The 24,241-nt window shown below is 43.4% G+C and overlaps 1 long non-coding RNA gene across 1 annotated transcript; it reads right to left on the reverse strand.

Moving 5' to 3' along the window:
- Window positions 1–625: 625 nt before the first annotated feature.
- On the reverse strand, window positions 626–23,775 carry LOC127931187 (uncharacterized). The gene is made up of 3 exons (XR_008140225.1): window positions 23,695–23,775; window positions 1,142–1,196; window positions 626–826 (listed from the first exon to the last, which is right to left on the reverse strand). It is a non-coding gene; the product is annotated as an uncharacterized LOC127931187 (long non-coding RNA).
- Window positions 23,776–24,241: the final 466 nt, after the last annotated feature.

Here is a 24,241-nt window from a genome sequence, read left to right on the forward strand (position 1 = left end):
GTCGTTTTGTTGTTGCTTTGTTCAGTGTTCAGTTATTTTATTAAAAACATGGACACTTACCACGCTGCGCATTGGTCCTCCTCTTCTTCCACCTACGACGACCGTTACAGTGTGTGTATTGATCACATGGTTTTGTCTCAGTGGTGTTTCATGGTTGGTGTATTGTAAATCAAACAGATGTTGCTTGAACTGTCGTTATAGCGATCGTTAACACTCGTGGTGTCATCAGTGCATGGCAGGTATTTTGGTACCCGGATGCTTTGCTTTCTTTCAAGAGGCCCTGGTGTATTTCTGTCTTTCAGAACAGTTTCTAGTGTCGGCAAAATCCATATTAGCCTGTCTGATTACAAGCAGCTCGGCTTTAATGAATTCCTCCTGTGCCACGCTTTCAGATGGAACTCATTAAGGCTAATCATACTGTATAAGGAGTTTTAAGGAGGATTATATACCCAATCTTTCTCTTTATAATTGATTTTAGCCTGCAATAGGAACAGTTCACTGGGTCAGACTGGGTTGCTCGAATAAACCAATGTCACTCTTCCAGTCAGTAAGACTACAGTATGTGATGCATCCAGTTAACTAAAGAGAAATAACTATCAAGCAACATTCAGAATTATACGCAATATCACTTCCCTTCGTTTTAACAAATGAGTCTCTATAGTGTACTACAGGAGTAGTTTTGAAGTGCTAATCAGATTTGATGATGGCGTTACAGAAGAGATGAGTCTTGCCGCAATCCCTCTGTTCTCTCCCGGGTCCTCCTCTCCGCCCCAATAGATCCACAGACGATGCAATCTCCATCACTCTGCACAGTGCCCTATCCCATCTGGACAAGAGGAATACATATGTAAGAATGCTGTTTATTGACTATAGCTAAGCATTCAACACCATAGTACCCTCCATGTTCATCATTAAGCTTGAGGCCCTGGGTCTGAACCCCACCCTGTGCGACTAGGTCCTGGACTTCCTGAAGGGCCACCCCCATCACCTCCACTCCACTGATCCTCAACACTGGGGCCCCACAAGGGTGTGTGCTCAGCCCCCTCCTCTACTCCCTGTTCACCAATGACTGTGAGGCCAAGAACGCCTCAAACTCAATCATCAAGTTTGCAGACGACACAACAGTGGTAGGCATAATTACCAACGATGACGAGACAGCCTACAGGGAGGAGGTGAGGGCTCTGGATGTGTGGTGCCTGGAAAACAACGTCAACAAAACAAAGGAGAAGATCGTGGATTTCAGGGAACAGCAGAAGATGCACCCCCCAGATATAAACTCAGAAAAAAAAGAAACGTCCGCTCACTGTCAACTGCGTTTATTTTCAGCAAAGTTAACATGTGTAAATAGTTGAATGAACATAACAAGATTCAACAACTGAGACATAAACTGAACAAGTTCCACAGACATGTGACTAACAGAAATTGAATAATGTGTCCCTGAACAAAGGGGGGGGTCAAAATCAAAAGTAACAGACCGTATCTGGTGTGGCCACCAGCTGCATTGAGAACTGCAATGCATCTCCTCATGGACTGCACCAGATTTGCCAGTTCTTGTTATACCACTCTTCCACCAAGGCACCTGCAAGTTCCCAGACATTTCTGGGGTGAATGGCCCTTGCCCTCACCCTCCGATCCAACAGGTCCCAGACGTGCTCAATGGGATTGAGATCCGGGATCTTTGCTGGCCATGGCAGAACATTCCTGTCTTGCAGGAAATCACGCACACAACGAGCAGTATGGCTGGTGGCATTGTCATGCTGGAGGGTCATGTCAGGATGAGCCTGTGGGAAGGGTACCACATGAGGGAAGAGGATGTCTTCCCTGTAAGGCACAGCATTGAGATTGCTGTGAGTACCGCTCCAGAGTACAGGCCTCGGTGTAAGGCTCATTCCTTCAACGATAAACGAGAATCCAACCATCACCCCAGGTGAGTTCAAAACCCCGACTCGTCAGTGAAGAGCACTTTTTGCCAGTCCTGTCTGGTCCAGCGACGGTGGGTTTGTGCCCAAAGGCAACGTTGTTGCCAATGATGTCTGGTGTGGACCTGCCTTACAACAGGCCTACAAGCCCTCAGTCCAGCCTCTCTCAGCCTATTGCAGAATGTCTGATCACTGATGGAGGGATTGTGCATTCCTGGTGTAACTCGGGCAGTTGTTGTTGCCATCCTGTACGTGTCCCGCAGGTGTGATGTTTGGATGTACCGATCCTGTGCAGGTGTTGTTTGTTACATGTGGTCTGCCACTGCGAGGACAATCAGCTGTCCATCCTGTCTCACAGTACGGAGGCATCTCACAGTACGGACATTGCGATTTATTGCCCTAGCCACATCTGCAGTCCTCATGCATCCTTGCAGCATGCCTAAGGCACATTCATGCAGATGAGCAAGGACCCTGGGCATCTTTCTTTTGATGTTTTTCAGAGTCAGTAGAAAGGCCTCTTTAGTGTCCTAAGTTTTCATAACTGTGACCTTAATTGCCTACCATCTGTAAGCTGTTAGTGTCTAAATGACCATTCGAGAGTTGCATATTCATTGATTGTTTATGGTTCATTGAACAAGCATGGGAAACAGTGTTTAAACCCTTTACGATGAAGATCTGTGAAATGATTTGGAATTTTACGAATTATCATCGAAAGACAGGGTCCTGAAAAAGGGCCATTTCTTTTTTTGCTGAGTTTACATCGACGGGACTGCAGTGGAGAAGGAGGAAAGCTTCAAGTTCCTTGGTGTACACATCACTGACATACTGAAATGGACCACTCACACAGACAGCGTGGTGAAGGCAGCGCAACAGAACCTCTTCAACCTCAGGAGTCTGAATAAATTTGGTTTGTCACCTAAAACCCCCACAAACTTTTACAGATGCACAACTGAAAGCATCCTGTCATGCTGTATCACCGCCTGGTACAGCAATTGCACCGCCCGCAACCACAAGGTTCTCCAGAGGGTGGTGCGGTCTGCCCAACGCATGGAACACTAGTCACTTTAATAGTGTTTACATATCTGGCATTACTCATCTCATATGTATATACTGTATTCTATACTATTCTGCTGTATTTTAGTCTGTTCCGCTCGTCCATATGTATATAGTCTTAATTCATTCTTACTTAGATTTGTGTGTATTGGGTATATGTTGTGTAATTTGTCAGATATTACATGTTAGATATTACTACACTGTCGGAGCTAGAAGCAGAAGCAGTTCGCTAAACACCCACAATAACATCTGCTAAACACCTATATGTGACCAATACAATTTTATTTGAAATGCGCGATTTAAGCAACACCGTGTAGTACCAATGAGAGTAGAGATGATAAGGAAGTCTCTGATGAGGGTGTGGTCTGTTTGTAGTGTTATAGGCAAAAACAACATTCTGTGTAAGATATAACAGCTTTTTCTCCTACTATGAAACACAAACTTAAAAATCATATTTTGGCTAAAATATTTTGCTAATTCATTTGAGGAGTGTCAACAATTGTAAACTCACTTGGAGGTTGAGTGTTTATTTATTATACTAATGCTCTTGTTACTTTACGGTTGTCCGTATCTTGTTTCTTTCATCAAATGATCATATTTGTGTGGTCGTCATGGTGATCGTTGGTTTAACCCCAAGCTGTGCTAATAGGATCTAGCAGCAGGTGACTGGTTACATACACTCCCAAATACCACTGACCCTTGACCCCTAGAGCAGGGGTAGGCAACTAGGTTTTTGTCGGAGCGGATGGTCGGGGGACTGGAACATAATAATTATAATAAATTGTACACTGCAAATTGACCACAGTCAGCCCAAAAATAGATTATATTTTGAAAATAACAAAGGGGCTGAATACTTATTGACTCAAGACATTTTCAGCTTTTCATTTTTAATTAATTAGTAAAATGGTCTCAATACATAATTCCACAATTGATTATTACAAATGATCAGAATAAAAGTAACATACAATATACTGATAGTTAATGAGCAATAAATTATTATTTGGCTGTAGAAATATTAGCCAGTTTTCTCCTGTTACAGTGAAAGTGTACTTTGGTCTATATTGTCTAATGATAAAAACGATTAATTGTCATCCAGAGGGGACTCAGGTGATCATTACTTTTTTAAACAATCTGTCATTATATCATCATCAGTGGACCTTTCTGAGCCTCATATCCACCAATCAGCAGAAGTGACTTGTGTAAAGGGCATCCATAATACGGGTCAGTGGAGCAGTAAGAGCAGCTAGTTTAGCCAGGTGAGGCCGTGATGGGATCCTTGTCTGTCAAGATCTGAGCTGCTGCGAACTGAGGTAGGGCTGCCTTTATTTGGTGTCCCTCCTCTCCACAGATCACTACAGAGGCCATCCATTTCCACCTCTACGCTGATGGGGAGACGACACATGGTGTGTTGGTTGGCTGGAGGTGAGGAACACATTGCAACCAAAGCAGGGAGCCTGGGGGGCCGGGAGGTGCTGGTAATTAAGGACAGTGCAGAGCCTGGACAGGACGTGTCAAATTGCTGTATTCTTTGTGTAGAAAAGCTGCTCCCTCGCCGCTCTGTCCATCCTCTGGGGACCTCATCATCTTCCCTAAGTCATAATGTGGTTTTGTACTCTCTATTCACTCACCTTCATCTTATTTCTCAGTGTCTTCCGCTCTATCTCTCTGTCTCTTCCCTCTGTCACCTTCTCATTGAAATGTAGACCCGTTTCTAAAGCTAGCATTTCTAGGGACCTTTATGTTTGGACGTTCAGTCCCCCCCTGCCCAATTCAGTTTAGTTTATTCCACAGAGAAATGTTTAATTTTTAAAGGAAAAAAAACTGACCATATTACTCTATCAGTCTTTGGCTAGAGTTATCAGTCTAACTAGAGTTAACTCTAGCTAAAGACTGATAACTCTAGTCAGACTGATATCAGTCTTTAGCTAGAGTTATCAGTCTAACTAGCCTTTAGCTAGAGTTACCAGTATTTAACTAGTTACCAGTTTTTTTTTAACTAGAGTAATCAGTCTAACTAGAGTAATCAGTCTAACTAGAGTAATCAGTCTAACTAGAGTAATCAGTCTAACTAGAGTAATCAGTCTAACTAGAGTTATCAGTCTAGCTAGAGTTATCAGTCTAACTAGAGTAATCAGTCTAACTAGAGTAATCAGTCTAACTAGAGTTATCAGTCTAGCTAGAGTTATCAGTCTAACTAGAGTAATCAGTCTAACTAGAGTTATCAGTCTAACTAGAGTTATCAGTCTTTAGCTAGGGGTTTGACAGTGCACAATTTGAGCGATTGATTCAGGGAAAAAGTGCTGAGGTGGGGGACAGGGGAAACAGTGCTGAGGTGGGGGACAGGGGAATCGGTGTAAAGGTGGGAGACAGGGGAAACAGTGAGAGGTGGGGAACAGGGGAAACAGTGGGGGTGGTGGAAAGGGGAAACAGTGAGAGGTGGGGGACAGGGAAACGTTGTAAAGGTGGGGGACAGGGGAAACAGTAAAGAGGTGGGGGACAGGTGAAATTGTGTAAAGGTGGGGGACAGGGGAAACAGTGCTGAGGGGGAAACAGTGCTGAGGTGGAAACAGTGCTGAGGTGGAAACAGTGCTGAGGGGGAAACAGGTGGAAACAGTGCTGAGGTGGAAACAGTGCTGAGGTGGAAACAGGAGAAACAGTGCTGAGGTGAAAACAGGGGAAACAGTGCTGAGGTGGAAACAGGGGAAACAGGATAAGGTGGGGGACAGGGGAAACAGTGATGAGGTGGAAACAGGGAAAAACAGTGATGAGGTGGAAACAGATGAAACAGTGCTGAGGTTGGGGACAGGGGAAACAGTGCTGAGGTGGAAACAGGGGAAACAGTGATGAGGTGGAAACAGGTGAAACAGTACTGAGGTGGGGGACAGGGGAAACAGTGCTGAGGTGGAAACAGGTGAAACAGTGCTGAGGTGGAAACATGGGAAACAGTGCTGAGGTGGAAACATGGGAAACAGTGCTGAGGTGGGGACGGGAAAAAGTGCTGAGGTGGGGACGGAAAAAAGTGCCCCTCAGAACAAACTGCGGCTGCAGCAGCATGGCGAGAGGAGGAACACTCTGGGGTTTAAAATCGCCCAAAGCATTCTGGGTAATTAGCCATTACGGAGCTGTCATAGAGGGTTCTGCAGTCAATACAGAGATAATTTGGGCAATGGTGAATGACAGTGCTGTCCAGACATTTGGGATGATCAAGGAAAGATCCAACTGCAACAGGCATTTGTCAGGCCCATGAATCACTCCTCCAGCCAGCAGCTGGGTGAGTGGAGCAGAGAGAATCGCTGGAGAGACGTGCAGGCACACAAATAAACATGTTCCTCACTCTCTGCGCTTCTCTCGCTCCCCTTGTCACACCAGGAAATGTCTATTAAAGGACTGACGTTACAGGGCACAGTGAGAAAAAAACTTGTTACCTTAGGATGGCAAATTAAAGACATTGGGGATAAGGTGAGGAATAAAAGTCAGGCCAAGGGGACATTCTGTCCAGTTATTTAAAGTCAGACCAAGGGGACATTCTGTCCTGTTAGCTGGTTTACGTACGCCTACAGCTGGCTTCAAGGCCTTGCTAGCTGGTTTACGTACGCCAACAGCTGGATTCAAGGCCTTACAAACTGGTTTAGATTGTCCTACAGCTGGTTTAATAACCTCTCTAGGATATGGGGCGACAGGGTAGCCTAGTGGTTAGAGCATTGAACTAGTAACCGAAGGTTGCAAGTTCATATCCCTGAGCTGACAAGGTACAAATCTGTCATTCTGCCCCTGAACAGACAGGTTCGTAGGCCATCGTTGAAAATAAGAATTTGTTCTTAACTGACTTGCCTAGTTAAATGAGGGCACAATTTTAAAAAATGTGTGACGCTAGCGTCCCACATCAGCCAGTGAAATTGCAGGGTGCCAAATTCAAATTCCTCAATTTTGAATTATATTAGTATTAGACGCCATTTTAAAGATAAACTTCTTGTGAATCCAACCAGTGTCCGATTTCAAAAAGGCTTTAAGGCGAAGGCATACATTGCAATTATCTGAGGACAGCGCCAAGTCACAAAAAGCATACAGCCATTTTCCAGTCAAAGAGAGGAGTCACAAAAAGCAGAAATAGAGATAAAATTAATCACTAACCTTTGATGATCTTCATCAAATGGCACTCATAGGACTTCATGTTACACAATACATGTATGTTTTGTTCGATAAAGTTCATATTTATGTCCAAAAACCTAATTTGAAATTGGTGCGTTATGTTCAGAAAGGCATTGTCCCAAACAAACATCGGGTGAAAGTGCAGAGAGCCACATCAAATTACAGAAATACTCATCATAAACTTTGATGAAAGATACAAGTGTTAAACATGGGATTAAAGATAAACTTCTCCTTAATGCAACCGCTGTGCCAGATTTCAAAAAGGCTTCATGGTGAAAGCACACTTTGCAATTATGTTAGGTCAGCGCCTAGGCACACAAAACAATACAGTCATTTTCCAACCAAGGAGAGATGTCACAACAGTCAGAAATAGCATTAAAATGAATCACTTACATTTGATGATCTTCATCTGATGGCACTCCCAGGTCTCCATGCTAGACAATAAATGTTAGGGTTTTTTTCGATAAAGTTCATCTTTATGTCCAAACACCTCCTTTTTGTTAGCGCGTCCAGATGCACAAGACGCGGGCACTAAGTCCAGACAAAAAGTCAAAAAAGTTCCATTATAGTTCGTAGAAACTGGTCAAACGATGTATATAATCAATCTTTAGGATGTTTTTATCATAAATCTTCAATAATGTTTCAACCGGACAATTCCTTTGTCTTTAGAAATGAAAGGGAACGGAGCTTGCGCTCACGGCCACGCGCAAGACTTGGCTAAATGCTTTCTGCCAGACCCCTGGTTGAAACAGCTCTTATTCGCTCCCCTTTCACAATAGAAGCCTGAAACAACATTCTAAAGACTATTGACATCTAGCGGCAGCCTTAGGAAGTGCAATCTGACCCCATTTACACTGTATATTGGATAGGCAATCACAAACCTCAGGCTTCAAGGCCTTGTTAGCTGGTTTATATACTCCTACAGCTGGCTTCGTGCATTGCTAGCTGGTTTAAATACTACAGCTGGTTGAGGCATTGCTAACTGGTTTAGATACTCCTACAGCTGGCATTGAGGCCTTGCTAACTGGTTGAGGCATTGCTAACTGGTTTAGATACTCCTACAGCTGGCTTCAAGGCCTTGCTAGCTGTTTTATATACTCCTGCAGCTGGCTTCAAGGCCTTGTTAGCTGTTTTATATACTCCTACAGCTGGCTTCAAGGCCATGTTAGCTGTTTTATATACTCCTACAGCTGGCTTCAAGGCCTTGTTAGCTGTTTTATATACTCCTTGCAGCTGGCTTCAAGGCCTTGTTAGCTGTTTTATATACTCCTACAGCTGGCTTCAAGGCCTTGTTAGCTGTTTTATATACTCCTACAGCTGGCTTCAAGGCCTTGTTAGCTGTTTTATATACTCCTACAGCTGGCTTCAAGGCCTTGTTAGCTGTCTTATATACTCCTACAGCTGGCATCAAGGCCTTGTTAGCTGTTTTATATACTCCTACAGCTGGCTTCAAGGCCTTGTTAGCTGTTTTATATACTCCTACAGCTGGCTTCAAGGCCTTGTTAGCTGTTTTATATACTCCTACAGCTGGCTTTGAGGTCTTGTTAGCTGTTTTATATACTCCTACAGCTGGCTTTGAGGTCTTGTTAGCTGTTTTATATACTCCTACAGCTGGCTTCAAGGTCTTGTTAGCTGTTTTATATACTCCTACAGCTGGCTTCAAGGCCTTGTTAGCTGTTTTATATACTCCTTGCAGCTGGCTTCAAGACCTTGTTAGCTGTTTTATATACTCCTACAGCTGGCTTCAAGGCCTTGTTAGCTGTTTTATATACTCCTACAGCTGGCTTTGAGGTCTTGTTAGCTGTTTTATATACTCCTACAGCTGGCTTCAAGGCCTTGTTAGCTGTTTTATATACTCCTACAGCTGGCTTCAAGGCCTTGTTAGCTGTTTTATATACTCCTACAGCTGGCTTCAAGGCCTTGTTAGCTGTCTTATATACTCCTACAGCTGGCATCAAGGCCTTGTTAGCTGTTTTATATACTCCTACAGCTGGCTTCAAGGCCTTGTTAGCTGTTTTATATACTCCTACAGCTGGCTTCAAGGCCTTGTTAGCTGTTTTATATACTCCTACAGCTGGCTTCAAGGCCTTGTTAGCTGTTTTATATACTCCTACAGCTGGCTTTGAGGTCTTGTTAGGTGTTTTATATACTCCTACAGCTGGCTTCAAGGCCTTGTTAGCTGTTTTATATACCCCTACAGCTGGCTTCAAGGCCTTGTTAGCTGTTTTATATACTCCTACAGCTGGCTTTGAGGTCTTGTTAGCTGTTTTATATACTCCTACAGCTGGCTTCAAGGCCTTGTTAGCTGTTTTATATACTCCTACAGCTGGCTTTGAGGTCTTGTTAGCTGTTTTATATACTCCTACAGCTGGCTTCAAGGCCTTGTTAGCTGTTTTATATACTCCTACAGCTGGCTTCAAGGCCTTGTTAGCTGTTTTATATACTCCTACAGCTGGCTTTGAGGTCTTGTTAGCTGTTTTATATACTCCTACAGCTGGCTTCAAGGCCTTGTTAGCTGTTTTATATACTCCTACAGTGGTCCTTCTGTGGCTCAGTTGGTAGAGCACAGCTGGCTTCAAGGCCAGGTTAGCTGTTTTATTCCAGGACCACAGCTGGCTTCAAGGAATGTATGTTTTATATACTCCTGAGCTGGCTTCAAGGTCTTGTTCGCTTTGGATAAAAGCGTGGCTAAATGGCATATATTATATTATTATATTATTATTATTATTATATTATATTATTATTATTATTATTATTATTATTATTATTATTATTATTTTATATACTCCTACAGCTGGCTTCAAGGCCTTGTTAGCTGTTTTATATACTCCTACAGCTGGCTTCAAGGCCTTGTTAGCTGTTTTATATACTCCTACAGCTGGCTTCAAGGTCTTGTTAGCTGTTTTATATACTCCTACAGCTGGCTTCAAGGCCTTGTTAGCTGTTTTATATACTCCTACAGCTGGCTTCAAGGTCTTGTTAGCTGTTTTATATACTCCTACAGCTGGCTTCAAGGTCTTGTTAGCTGTTTTATATACTCCTACAGCTGGCTTCAAGGCATTGTTAGCTGTTTTATATACTCCTACAGCTGGCTTTGAGGCCTTGTTAGCTGGTTTAGATATAAAAGCTATACTATGTATTTGGTATTGACATTGAAGGTTTAAAAATATATATGTTTTGAGCTTAATGACATCATTGGTGACAGGAAGAGTCTTTGGTGATGGTCCTGTTTTTTGGAGGTGAGTTGTTTTCAAATATCTTTATATCTTAGGTTGTGTTGGAGAGAGTTTTTTGTTCCTCTCTGTAATGTAAGTCTTACCTTAGTGCAGTATATTTAATCTGTAAAATCCCCTCAGCTCTGAGACTGGGGCTTGTTATCATACATTAATCAATATCTTTCTCACATCGTGAACACAATTGCAGACCCCACTTGGCAACAGAGCTGGAGTGTATGTGTATTTTGGATATAATACGTTCTTGGAAATGGCAGTGAATAGAAACACTATGGGATGGAATACTTATTTGAATATTGGTGTGTTAGGAAACACATGAGTTGGTATTTTGTTTATAGTTATTTGACAAGCACAGCGTTACCTTGGCTGAGGCAGTCAAGTGTGAATCACATTTTGTATGGCCCTCTAAAATACTTGTCAAGGCAATTCATAAACGACTTGAATCCTGCCAGGAGCTTATTTAATCAGATTGTATTATAGTGTGGCAGTGACCTAATGCAGCACCTCAGAAAAGGAAAGGCACAAGTAGAATAAGTCACCTTCATTTAAGCGTAATTTCCACCATCCATCTAACAATGGCATTAGCTTCATAAAGACAGTGAAATTGCCTATCCATCTTCCATAGGACTGTGCAGATGCACAACTTTGACAGTCAATTAAAAATGAAAGATCATGTTTTTTTGTTTTTTTAAACTTTGAGTGGAATGCTTATATTCAATTTAAAATATTTAAATACATGGCAGGGATTCAAAGCTGTTTTCCCTTTTTTTCCTTTTTTTTTTCACTGAAGTGAAACCCCTAAACCTGTGAATATTTACCTGCCATTTACCCTGGCTGGTGGCTTCTCCTGGTGACTGCTGCCCATATTTACCCTGGCTGGTGGCTTCTCCTGGTGACTGCTGCCCATATTTACCCTGGCTGGTGGCTTCTCCTGGTGACTGCTGCCCATATTTACCCTGGTGGCTTCTCCTGGTGACTGCTGCCCATATTTACCCTGGCTGGTGGCTTCTCCTGGTGACTGCTGCCCATATTTACCCTGGCTGGTGGCTTCTCCTGGTGACTGCTGCCCATATTTACCCTGGCTGGTGGCTTCTCCTGGTGACTGCTGCCCATATTTACCCTGGCTGGTGGCTTCTCCTGGTGACTGCTGCCCATATTTACCCTGGCTGGTGGCTTCTCCTGGTGACTGCTGCCCATATTTACCCTGGCTGGTGGCTTCTCCTGGTGACTGCTGCCCATATTTACCCTGGCTGGTGGCTTCTCCTGGTGACTGCTGCCCATATTTACCCTGGCTGGTGGCTTCTCCTGGTGACTGCTGCCCATATTTACCCTGGCTGGTGGCTTCTCCTGGTGACTGCTGCCCATATTTACCCTGGCTGGTGGCTTCTCCTGGTGACTGCTGCCCATATTTACCCTGGTTGGTGGCATTCTCCTGGTGACTGCTATGCCCATATTTACCCTGGCTGAAAGTGGCATGTTATACAGGTGACTGCTGAAGGAGATTTTCCTCCCTGCATTTTAAATGGTGGTTCTCCTGGTGACTCTGCTGAAATAATGAGTGTGTCCTTTGTTTCTGTCGATGGCTTAGTCCTCAGTGACTAATGACTCTTAATTACCCTGGTTTGGTGGAAGACTCCTGGTGACTGCTGCCTGTCATCTGTATCCCAGGGAGCCATTCTCATATCCTCTCATCTATCCAAAGGAAAAACACCCAGATCCTCTCATCTGTATACATGAAAAACACAGGTGCTTGCTGTGGACAGAGGAAAAACTCCAAACTGCTCGTTTAAAGTTGAAAAACTCCAGATTCTCATCTGTATCCAGAGGGAAAAACACCCAGATCCTTTCATCTGTATCCAGAGGAAAAAACCCCAGATCCTCTCATCTGTATCCAAGGAAAAACATTGGTTTCATCTGTATCCAATGGGAAAAAAAGATCCTCTCATCTGTATCCAGAGGGAAAAACACCCAGATCCTCTCATCTGTATCCAGAGGGGAAAAACACCCAGATCCTCTCATCTGTATCCAGAGGGGAAAACACCCAGATCCTCTCATCTGTATCCAGAGGGAAAAACACCCAGATCCTCTCATCTGTATCCAGAGGGGAAAAACACCCAGATCCTCTCATCTGTATCCAGAGGGAAAAACACCCAGATCCTCTCATCTGTATCCAGAGGGAAAAACACCCAGATCCTCTCATCTGTATCCAGAGGGAAAAACACCCAGATCCTCTCATCTGTATCCAGAGGGAAAAACACCCAGATCCTCTCATCTGTATCCAGAGGGAAAAACACCCAGATCCTCTCATCTGTATCCAGAGGGAAAACACCCAGATCCTCTCATCTGTATCCAGAGGGAAAACACCCAGATCCTCTCATCTGTATCCAGAGGGGAAAACACCCAGATCCTCTCATCTGTATCCAGAGGGGAAAACACCCAGATCCTCTCATCTGTATCCAGAGGGAAAACACCCAGATCCTGTCATCTGTATACAGAGGGGAAAACACCCAGATCCTGTCATCTGTATCCAGAGGGGAAAACACCCAGATCCTGTCATCTGTATCCAGAGGGGAAAACACCCAGATCCTGTCATCTGTATCCAGAGGGGAAAACACCCAGATCCTCTCATCTGTATCCAGAGGGGAAAACACCCAGATCCTGTCATCTGTATCCAGAGGGAAAACACCCAGATCCTCTCATCTGTATCCAGAGGGGAAAACACCCAGATCCTCTCATCTGTATCCAGAGGGAAAACACCCAGATCCTCTCATCTGTATCCAGAGGGGAAAACACCCAGATCCTCTCATCTGTATCCAGAGGGGAAAAACACCCAGATCCTCTCATCTGTATCCAGAGGGGAAAACACCCAGATCCTCTCATCTGTATCCAGAGGGAAAACACCCAGATCCTCTCATCTGTATCCAGAGGGAAAACACCCAGATCCTCTCATCTGTATCCAGAGGGGAAAACACCCAGATCCTCTCATCTGTATCCAGAGGGGAAAACACCCAGATCCTCTCATCTGTATCCAGAGGGGAAAACACCCAGATCCTCTCGTCTGTATCCAGAGGGAAAACACCCAGATCCTCTCATCTGTATCCAGAGGGGAAAACACCCAGATCCTCTCATCTGTATCCAGAGGGGAAAACACCCAGATCCTCTCATCTGTATCCAGAGGGGAAAACACCCAGATCCTCTCATCTGTATCCAGAGGGAAAACACCCAGATCCTCTCATCTGTATCCAGAGGGAAAACACCCAGATCCTCTCATCTGTATCCAGAGGGGAAAACACCCAGATCCTGTCATCTGTATCCAGAGGGGAAAACACCCAGATCCTCTCATCTGTATCCAGAGGGGGAAAACACCCAGATCCTGTCATCTGTATCCAGAGGGGAAAACACCCAGATCCTCTCATCTGTATACAGAGGGGAAAACACCCAGATCCTCTCATCTGTATCCAGAGGGAAAAACACCCAGATCCTCTCATCTGTATACAGAGGGAAAAACACCCAGATCCTCTCATCTGTATCCAGAGGGGAAAACACCCAGATCCTCTCATCTGTATCCAGAGGGAAAACACCCAGATCCTCTTGTCTTGAGATGCTATTTTCCTATTCTCTCCCAATATGAGTCACATATTTTACATTTTGTGTCATATGAGCAAAATATTTCTGTATTCACACCCAGGTTCATTATACCATACATAGACACATAAATATCTACACACACATGTACAGTAATTCACAGGTACTCTTGAAATACCACTATTCTATTTTTATGAAAATCTTCTTAAGCAGAGGTCAAAGTAATATCTGAAGTTTAACAGAGGTGACGAGAGCTCAAATGTAACCGGTGTAGGAAACCATTTAATGGATCCTAACATCCCTATTCTCCTCTACAGGGCTGCTGGCTTTGATGAAACTTCCCTTCCTAATGATCCATTTCAGTCTGTCTGTTTCACATCTCCTACACTCGCGGTCTGCTCAGTGTTACATAAGTAAAAAATGCGACCCTTTGATTTGTTCTCAACAGCATAGAGATACACAGGGGAAGGAATAGAGAGAGAGGGTCAGGGATGGATTGGAGCCTGGCACGCTCAACGTATTGACATCATCCAGAATAGTGCATATGATCCAAGGACAAGCTGTTTAAAGCCGCCATAAGACGTTTTGTTTTCATCTCGTCTGTGACTGATGTACAGCAGGGAGGATATGTACTGTAAATGAAAAAAAAACACAAAAAACTGCTCTTAAATAAAATACACACATTATAGCACATTATAACACATCATAGCAACCCAAAGTGTGGATTGCAGTCACATCTCCATGTATTTTGTTTTCCTAAACCAAGAAAACCTTTCAAAATATTCCATCTGTATTTTTTTGTGTTGTGTGAACGAATCAGAAATCAATGTGCGGGATACCCTAAGCTCACTTGTTCATACTCTATGTCAGACATATTAAAGTACATTAAGGTTGTAGCCTCTTGGCCATACTTCAGCTAAAATGACAGCAATAAGAAGCTGATCATGTCAGGTCACTCTGGAAGAGAGTGGCCGCTGCCAATTAAAGCTACACAGCCCTCCAGCTGGGACATTTTTTAAAATTTAATTAGGCAAGTCAGTTGAGATCAAATTCTTACATTGACAGGCTTCTGTAGCTCAGTTGGTAGAGCATGGCGCTTGTAACGCCAGGGTAGTGGGTTCGATCCCCGGGACCACCCATACGTAGAATGTATGCACACATGACTGTAAGTCGCTTTGGATAAAAGCGTCTGCTAAATGGCATATATTACTAGGAATAGTGTTTACTGCTTTGTTTGGGGGTAGAATTACAATATTTCTACCTTGTCAGCTCAGGGATTCGATTCAGCAACCTTTCGGTTACTGGCCCAACGCTCTAACCACTAGGCTACCTGCCGCCCCACATTGATACTCTTGATTTCTTAAGTCCTAAAAAACACAAAGACTATGCCAAGAATGCATTCATCACCGGAGGGGCTGTTTGTGGTCAGCAGAAACATGTCCATCCTGTTAGCAAATTCAGCAATTTCCATTTTTCTACTGTGTCTGACATGTTTTTATTACTGAAGGTGTGGAGATCATGAGGATGCTGCCTTGTTAGTCCTCTCTCCCGGGCCCTTGGTCTAATGACTGTCATTAACAGGGCTGCATTAGAGAGACACCTCAGGAAGCATTGGAGTGTTCATTTGCATGGCACTAATACAGGAGGATGCTGTGCTGTGAGAGGCTTGACATGAGTGTTGATACTTCCTGCTTGGCATGCCGTGCTGTTCTGTTCCTAACTGTGCCAGGGCCTATTCTTTCATTCATTATGCATCCAAAGCTTGACTTATCCTCTACGTGGTGTAGGGATGAATGTTTTTCAAGGTCGTCTGAAACTGTTCTAATGAAAAAAATATATATTTTTCTAAAGTTTATTATGTTGCTAGCCAGCTCAGAAAATTCCTGCTTCATTTTCCCCAGCCTAACACATGGCAGTGTAATACGCAACTTCCGGATACACCTTTTCTCTTCAAGTTTTGTGGCTCAGAGCCTCATCAAAAAAAAGACGCCTTTATTATCCCTCTGTGTACCTCTCTCTGGTTGCTCAGCAAAAAGGGCGAAACTGTACTTTTTTGGTACATTATAAAATTGTGAGATACGAGAACTAGGCTACTATATTGTTTTGGAATGGTGGCTGTCAACGTGTGTTCATAATTGAGAGCCATTGTTTTATTTTTTGTTTGCAGCAGACTTGGCTGCAGATATTGCTGAATCAAATTTCACTAGTATCAACCTTGATATCGCCAATTGAATTTGCTCCTCTATAGAATATCCCAATAATCTGTCACTCTTTCCCGAGGAACACATTGCATGATGACACACTATAAAGCACTGTACAAAATCCAGATTTCTTACACTTACTTGCGGGTTGACATCATTGGAAATATACAAATAGAAGGATAATCACATGGTGACAACTCTTTCTCCAGATGATGCAGGGTTGTATGAGAGAGACAGAGAGGCAGAGGGACATAGATGAGTGCTCAGCAGTAGGATCAGATTGCAAACTGTTTTTAAGGCCAGTCAAAAGTGGCAGGTCATGTTGAAGTTGATCATGCTGACACTCCCCACGCCTATAAAAACCACCAGGCCAGCCTGCGTAACTCCTCCTCCCTCTCTACCCTACCAGGCCAGCCTGCGTAACTCCTCCTCCCTCTCTACCCTACCAGGCCAGCCTGCGTAACTCCTCCTCCCTCTCTACCCCACCAGGCCAGCCTGCGTAACTCCTCCTCCCTCTCTACCCTACCAGGCCAGCCTGCGTAACTCCTCCTCCCTCTCTACCCCACCAGGCCAGCCTGCGTAACTCCTCCTCCCTCTCTACCCTACCAGGCCAGCCTGCGTAACTCCTCCTCCCTCTCTACCCCACCAGGCCAGCCTGCGTAACTCCTCCTCCTCTCTACCCCACCAGGCCAGCCTGCGTAACTCCTCCTCCCTCTCTACCCCACCAGGCCAGCCTGCGTAACTCCTCCTCCCTCTCTACCCCACCAGGCCTGCCTGCGTAACTCCTCCTCCTCTCTACCCTACCAGGCCAGCCTGCGTAACTCCTCCTCCTCTCTACCCCACCAGGCCTGCCTGCGTAACTCCTCCTCCTCTGCCCCTACCAGGCCAGCCTGCGTAACTCCTCCTCCCTCTCCCCCACCAGGCCAGCCTGCGTAACTCCTCCTCCCTCTCTACCCCACCAGGCCTGCCTGCGTAACTCCTCCTCCCTCTCTACCCCACCAGGCCAGCCTGCGTAACTCCTCCTCCCTCTCTACCCCACCAGGCCAGCCTGCGTAACTCCTCCTCCCTCTCTACCCTACCAGGCCTGCCTGCGTAACTCCTCCTCCCTCTCTACCCCACCAGGCCTGCCTGCGTAACTCCTCCTCCCTCTCTACCCCACCAGGCCTGCCTGCGTAACTCCTCCTCCCTCTCTACCCCACCAGGCCTGCCTGTGTAACTCCTCCTCCCTCTCTACCCCACCAGGCCAGCCTGCCAGACTGGCGGAGTCACACACAGAGTATACTAGGGTGGGCTTGTATTTTCTTCAGCATTTTCTTCATCAGCTTACAGACTGTGACTCTGTTCATGTACATTATTAAAGCAAAAAAATATTATTAGAGCATTTAAAATCTAGGTTTTTAACATCTAGAGCATTTAATATCTATGTTTTTAAGATCTAGAGCATTTAATATCTGTTTTTAAGATCTATGTGTTTAAGATCTGGAGCATTTAAGACCTAGAGCATTTAAGATCTATGTTTTTAAGATCTGGGGCATTTAATATCTGTTTTTAATATCTAGAGCATTTAAGATCTATGTTTTTAAGATCTAGAGCATTTAAGGATTTATGTTTTTAAGATTTGTGTTTAAGATCTATGTGATTAAGATCTAGAGCATTTAAGATCTGTTTAAGATCTAGAGCATTTACGATCTATGTTTTTAAGATCTGGGGCATTTAAGATCTATGTGATTAAGATCTGGAACATTTGAGATCGATGAATAACATCACCATGGAGACCTGCTCGATAAGTCAAATGGGTCAAGTTAAAGGACACCAGAGCCTGAGTCTCTGAGTCAGACGACAGGTGTCAACATGACAGGGAAGATCACTCTAAGGTATAGGGATCTATCATTACCCATTGACTTGTGACTTGTGACATGGAAAACCAATGAGTCAAATAACGACAAACTATTCTTTGTCGCCATTTATGTTATGAAGGAGACAATGAAGCAGCCATTTTGGAATATCCTCATTAAAAACCTTGTTGGTGGCTCTCATTTTGATCCTTTTAGCCATGTGCTGGTGATAGCCATGTGCTGGTTACAGATGCTGCTGGGATATGTGACATCATGACGATGTGTTGCTGCCACATTTGGTAAGTCTGTGAGTTTGCAGTATTTCATGGTGCATGCAGTCTAGTCATATCCAGTCTGCAGTCCTGTCTAACAGAAAGTAGACCCAGTCTGCAGTCCTGTCTAACAGGCAATAGACCCAAAAACACAGCTACTCCAGGGTCAGCCGCTGAGGCCTCCACCTCTCACTCGACATACATCAGGAAGACATCAGAGCTCCCCCAAAAGCAGCAGTATGTGGGGTTCTCCCTGCCAAAACGTAGGAGTTACAAGCTGATAGCAGTGCCTCGTCACTTTAATGGCGATTCTATGGAACCCGGTTTTAAAACATGTGTTGGGGCTGCCAACAAGGCCGACTTGTTCATAGGGGCCGTAGTACCGGATATAAAGGCTTGTTGGTTCGAGAAGGCCATTTTAACACGACCACAGTACAGACTATTCTCTAGAAGCTGAGAGCCAGTCCAGCACGAATTTGAACGGCACTTACAGTAACTAATCCTTGGAGAATGTGAAGTAAATTTAAAGCATTATAGTACCTTTGCAGGACAATACAATGACATGACGTTAAGCTCCTGGTTAACTTCATTTACAAGTCAGGCTGTGATTATGTATGGCACCTGTGGAGCGTTTAAACACCACCACATATCCTCTCTGTGGTGGAGAGTTTAAACACAACCACATATCCTCTCTGTGGTGGAGAGTTTAAACACAACCACATATCCTCTCTGTGGTGGAGAGTTTAAACACGACCACATATCCTCTGTGGTGGAGAGTTTAAACACGACCACATATCCTCTCTGTGGTGGAGAGTTTAAACACAACCACATATCCTCTCTGTGGTGGAGAGTTTAAACACGACCACATATCCTCTCTGTGGTGGAGAGTTTAAACACACCCATATCCTCTGTGGTGGAGAGTTTAAACTGTGGTGGAGAGTTTAAACACGACCACATATCCTCTCTGTGGTGGAGAGTTTAAACACGACCACATATCCTCTGTGGTGGAGAGTTTAAACACGACCACATATCCTCTCTGTGGTCCGCCTGTGGTGGAGAGTTTAAACAGGAAAGTCTGTTAAAGAACCCATTGTGGTATTTACAATGACAACCTACCAAGGCAAAAGGCCTCCTGCTGGGATTTGTTTTAAAAATAAATAATATATATATATATATATATATATAGGTTAACATACACACACATCATGACAAGATAGACAACACAACACTACATAAAGAGAGACCTACATTTAAAACACAACCACATATCCTCTGTGGTCCACCAGTGCTTTGTTAGGTTGTTTTTGACGCTGAGACTCCTCTTGTCATATTATGCAACATTTCATAAACTGTTTACGCTTCAGAAACTATGACAATATCTTCTCTCTTGTGCATATTATTTTACATATGTTGTGTTTCTGGAAATGTCTGGCCCATTTATAGCAATCACTTAAAACCAATCCCACACGGTTATATTAGTAATTTTTTCACACCAGGTTGTATTTTGGGGTGGTTTTTTTAGTACATAAAAACCGGATGGAATGGGTTTGTACATGAAAACCGGATGGAAATGGGTTTGTACATGAAAACCGGATGGAATGGGGTTATGGAATGGGTTTGTACATAAAAACCGATGGAATGGGTTTGTACATGAAAACCGGATGGAATGGGTTTGTACATAAAAACCGGATGGAATGGGTTTGTACATGAAAACCGGATGGAATGGGTTTGTACATGAAAACCGATGGAATGGGATGGAAATGGGTTTGTACATGAAAACCGGATGGAATGGGTTTGTACATGAAAACTGGATGGGAATGGGTTTGTACATAAAACCGGATGGAATGGGTTTTACATACATGGGTTTGAAAACCGGATGGAATGGGTTTGTACATGAAAACCGGATGGAAATGGGTTTGTACATAAAAACCGGATGGAATGGGTTTGTACATAAAAAACATGAAACCGGATGGAATGGGTTTGTACATGGGATGGAATGGGTTTGTACATAAAAACCGGATGGAATGGGTTTGTACATGAAAACCGGATGGAATGGGTTTGTACATAAAAACCGGATGGAATGGGTTTGTACATGAAAACCGGATGGAATGGTTTGTACATAAAAACCGGATGGAATGGGTTTGTACATGAAAACCGTAGGGAATGGGTTTGTACATGAAAACCGGATGGAATGGGTTTGTACATAAAAACCGGATGGAATGGGTTTGTACATGAAAACCGGATGGAATGGGTTTGTACATGAAAACCGGATGGAATGGGTTTGTACATGAAAACCGGATGGAATGGGTTTGTACATGAAAACCGGATGGAATGGGTTTGTACATGAAAACCGGATGGAATGGGTTTGTACATGAAAACCGGATGGAATGGGTTTGTACATGAAAACCGGATGGAATGGGTTTGTACATGAAAACCGGATGGAATGGGTTTGTACATAAAAACCGGATGGAATGGGTTTGTACATGAAAACCGGATGGAATGGGTTTGTACATGAAAACCGGATGGAATGGGTTTGTACATGAAAACCGGATGGAATGGGTTTGTACATGAAAACCGGATGGAATGGGTTTGTACATAAAAACCGGATGGAATGGGTTTGTACATGAAAACCGGATGGAATGGGTTTGTACATGAAAACCGGATGGAATGGGTTTGTACATGAAAACCGGATGGAATGGGTTTGTACATGAAAACCGGATGGAATGGGTTTGTACATAAAAACCGGATGGAATGGGTTTGTACATGAAAACCGGAGGGAATGGGTTTGTACATGAAAACCGGATGGAATGGGTTTGTACATGAAAACCGGATGGAATGGGTTTGTACATGAGAACCGGATGGAATGGGTTTGTACATAAAAACCGGATGGAATGGGTTTGTACATGAAAACCGTAGGGAATGGGTTTGTACATAAAAACCGGATGGAATGGGTTTGTACATAAAAACCGGATGGAAAGGGTTTGTACATGAGAACCGGATGGAATGGGTTTGTACATAAAAACCGTAGGGAATGGGTTTGTACATGAGAACCAGATGGAATGGGTTTGTACATGAAAACCGTAGGGAATGGGTTTGTACATGAAAACCGGATGGAGTGGGTTTGTACATGAAAACCGGATGGAATGGGTTTGTACATGAAAACCGTATGGAATGGGTTTGTACATGAAAACCGGATGGAATGGGTTTGTACATGAAAACCGGATGGAATGGGTTTGTACATGAGAATGGGATGGAATGGGTTTGTACATGAAAACCGGATGGAATGGGTTTGTACATGAGAACCGGATGGAATGGGTTTGTACATGAAACCAGATGGAATGGTTTGTACATGAAAACCGATGGAATGGGTTTGTACATGAGAACCGGATGGAATGGGTTTTGTACATGAAAAGCAGTGGAATGGGTTTGTACATAAAAACCGGATGGAATGGGTTTTGTACATGAAAACCGGATGGAATGGGTTTTGTACACCGGATGGAATGGGTTTGTACATGAAAACCGGATGGAATGGGTTTGTACATGAAAACCGTAGGGAATGGGTTTGTACATAAAAACCGGATGGAATGGGTTTGTACATGAAAACCGGATGGAATGGGTTTGTACATGAAAACCGGATGGAATGGGTTTGTACATGAAAACCGGATGGAATGGGTTTGTACATGAAAACCGGATGGAATGGGTTTGTACATGAAAACCGGATGGAATGGGTTTGTACATGAGAACCAGATGGAATGGGTTTGTACATGAAAACCGGATGGAATGGGTTTGTACATGAGAACCAGATGGAATGCAAAAATGAAACATTCTGAGGAACAGCATACGCTTTCATGCTTTACTACAATTCCCGTGTAACTCAACTGGTAGTACCATCATCAAAGTGTCGAATCCATTAACATTTCCACCAATTATGATGAAAATCACCATTCTATCCAATAAACATTGTCGGGCCTTTACTCTGAATCCAGTTATGGCTTTTAATAATGATGTTTAATGTGGACAATATCTCTTAATATCTCTTATAAATACTTGGTAGGTGGGTCCCGGGGTCAGCGACTGTATTCATGGTCTCTCTTCGGGAGGATGAAACACGTGCATGAGAATAAAACCCAGTGTGAGTCCTGTTCAAAACGCACCGACGAGATCAGACTGGATGAACATTTAATGACCGTTTAAAGCTTTTGAGCTTTATTGACCATTTATCTGGGTTCCCCCCAGTACAAAATAATCAAAAATTGAAATGCAGTGTCTGTTTTGACCAACTGATTACAATTGTGCCATCAATAGCCTCACTAATAGACGCTTCATTAAGGATTAGAACGTCTCTATTACAAAACAAATTAACCATGTTCTGATCTTAACCTGTAGGTCAAACAGCATTACAAGCAAAGTTGAAGCTGTTAGATAGCTGAACAAACTTATTACGGCTTAGCGCTGAGCAAGCACTTTGGTATTGATTTTTACCATAGCTATGTATGATGATTTATGGACTGCTTGTGTCAGTATACTGTAACAAGCTGAAGGACACACTATAAACATCTTCGACATCATTAAAATCCAGCAGTGCCCTGAGCTAGCTCATCAAGTACTGTTCACTACCTTGGAATACAGATAGATACAGCTACACTGTTATTATTGTGCTGAAACCGTTTGAGTAGATTTCACAGTAGTTTTACACAAACGTTTATATAGTAGCTTCCGAGTGGCGCAGTGGTCTAAGACAGTGCATCTCAGTGCAAAAGTGTTACTGCAGTCCCTGGTACAAATCCAGGTTGCATCACATCTGGCTGTGATTGGGAATCCCATAGGGCAGTGCACAATTGGCCCAGCGGTGTCTGGGTTTGGCTGGGGTAGGCCATCATTGTAAATAATAATAATTTGTTCTTAATTAAATAAAAAAATATATCAGATTGTGCTGATGGTAAATATGAGCTGTTTCTTTTAGGGGAAATGTTTACTATTATTTTTTGCATCATTCCGTTTTGTTCATTCAGATCGTTAAAGTGCACAGTGCCCCCAGCCCAGTCAGTCTCTCTTCAGTCTGATAGAGGCAGGTTATGGTCCTCCTGACAGTGGCCACTATGGTACACTAGAGCCCCCTTGGGCACATGAAAGTAATACCAGCTGATTTATATGGTGCAAGGAGCTATGCGGACATGCCCCCCTTCCTTTTCTTAATTGATTTGGTTTGCATGCTTTTGTTTGCTCAATATAACGATAATTGTTCTACGTTAAATTTAGTTCAACCCTTTAAATGTTCACATGGATACTTAAAACAATAGACATTTGAAATGTGATGAATGTAATGTTTTCTCTGTTAATAAGCTACATGTGCAATACAGTTAAAACAACTCAAGTTAAACTCTGTAATAGAGAGGAGACAGATATGGTAAAAGTGAACATACTCTTGCAATGTAAGTCTTACTCACAATCTCTCTGTTCCACAGGAAGATTTAGAGCAGGGGTGTCAAACTCCTGGAGAGCCTGGGGTCTGCTGGTTTTGGGTTTTTCCTTCCAATTAAGACCTAGACAACCAGGTGAAGGAGTTCATTTCTAATTAGTGGCCTTAATTCCTTAATCAAGTACAAGGGAGGAGCGAAAAGCCACAGACACTCGGCCCTTCCGTGGATTGAGATTGATACATGATGTAGAGCTTTCAAGCCATTAAAGGTTGTCCCTCAAATGAGGTCTTACTGCAGGTAATTCAATACCATTATCTGAGAAATGTCCCGTGAATGAGACATTTGTACATTCATAAATTCTTTGAAGTTATTTGTTTAAATTAGGTCAAATGTCATTGGTTAAAATCAAAAAGCAACTCATAAACATGGTTATTTGACATTACATTCTCGAGAAATAAATGTGCAACACTTGCTCAAAATCATCTCATTATCAGTTTAACTATCATTTCAGTGTAACCCCCAACCCCCCCCACCCCAGATTCCCCCTGAACCCAGGAGAACCCAGATTCCCCTT

This window comes from Oncorhynchus keta, chromosome 7, assembly GCF_023373465.1.
Source record: "Oncorhynchus keta strain PuntledgeMale-10-30-2019 chromosome 7, Oket_V2, whole genome shotgun sequence".
Taxonomy (NCBI): domain Eukaryota; kingdom Metazoa; phylum Chordata; class Actinopteri; order Salmoniformes; family Salmonidae; genus Oncorhynchus; species Oncorhynchus keta.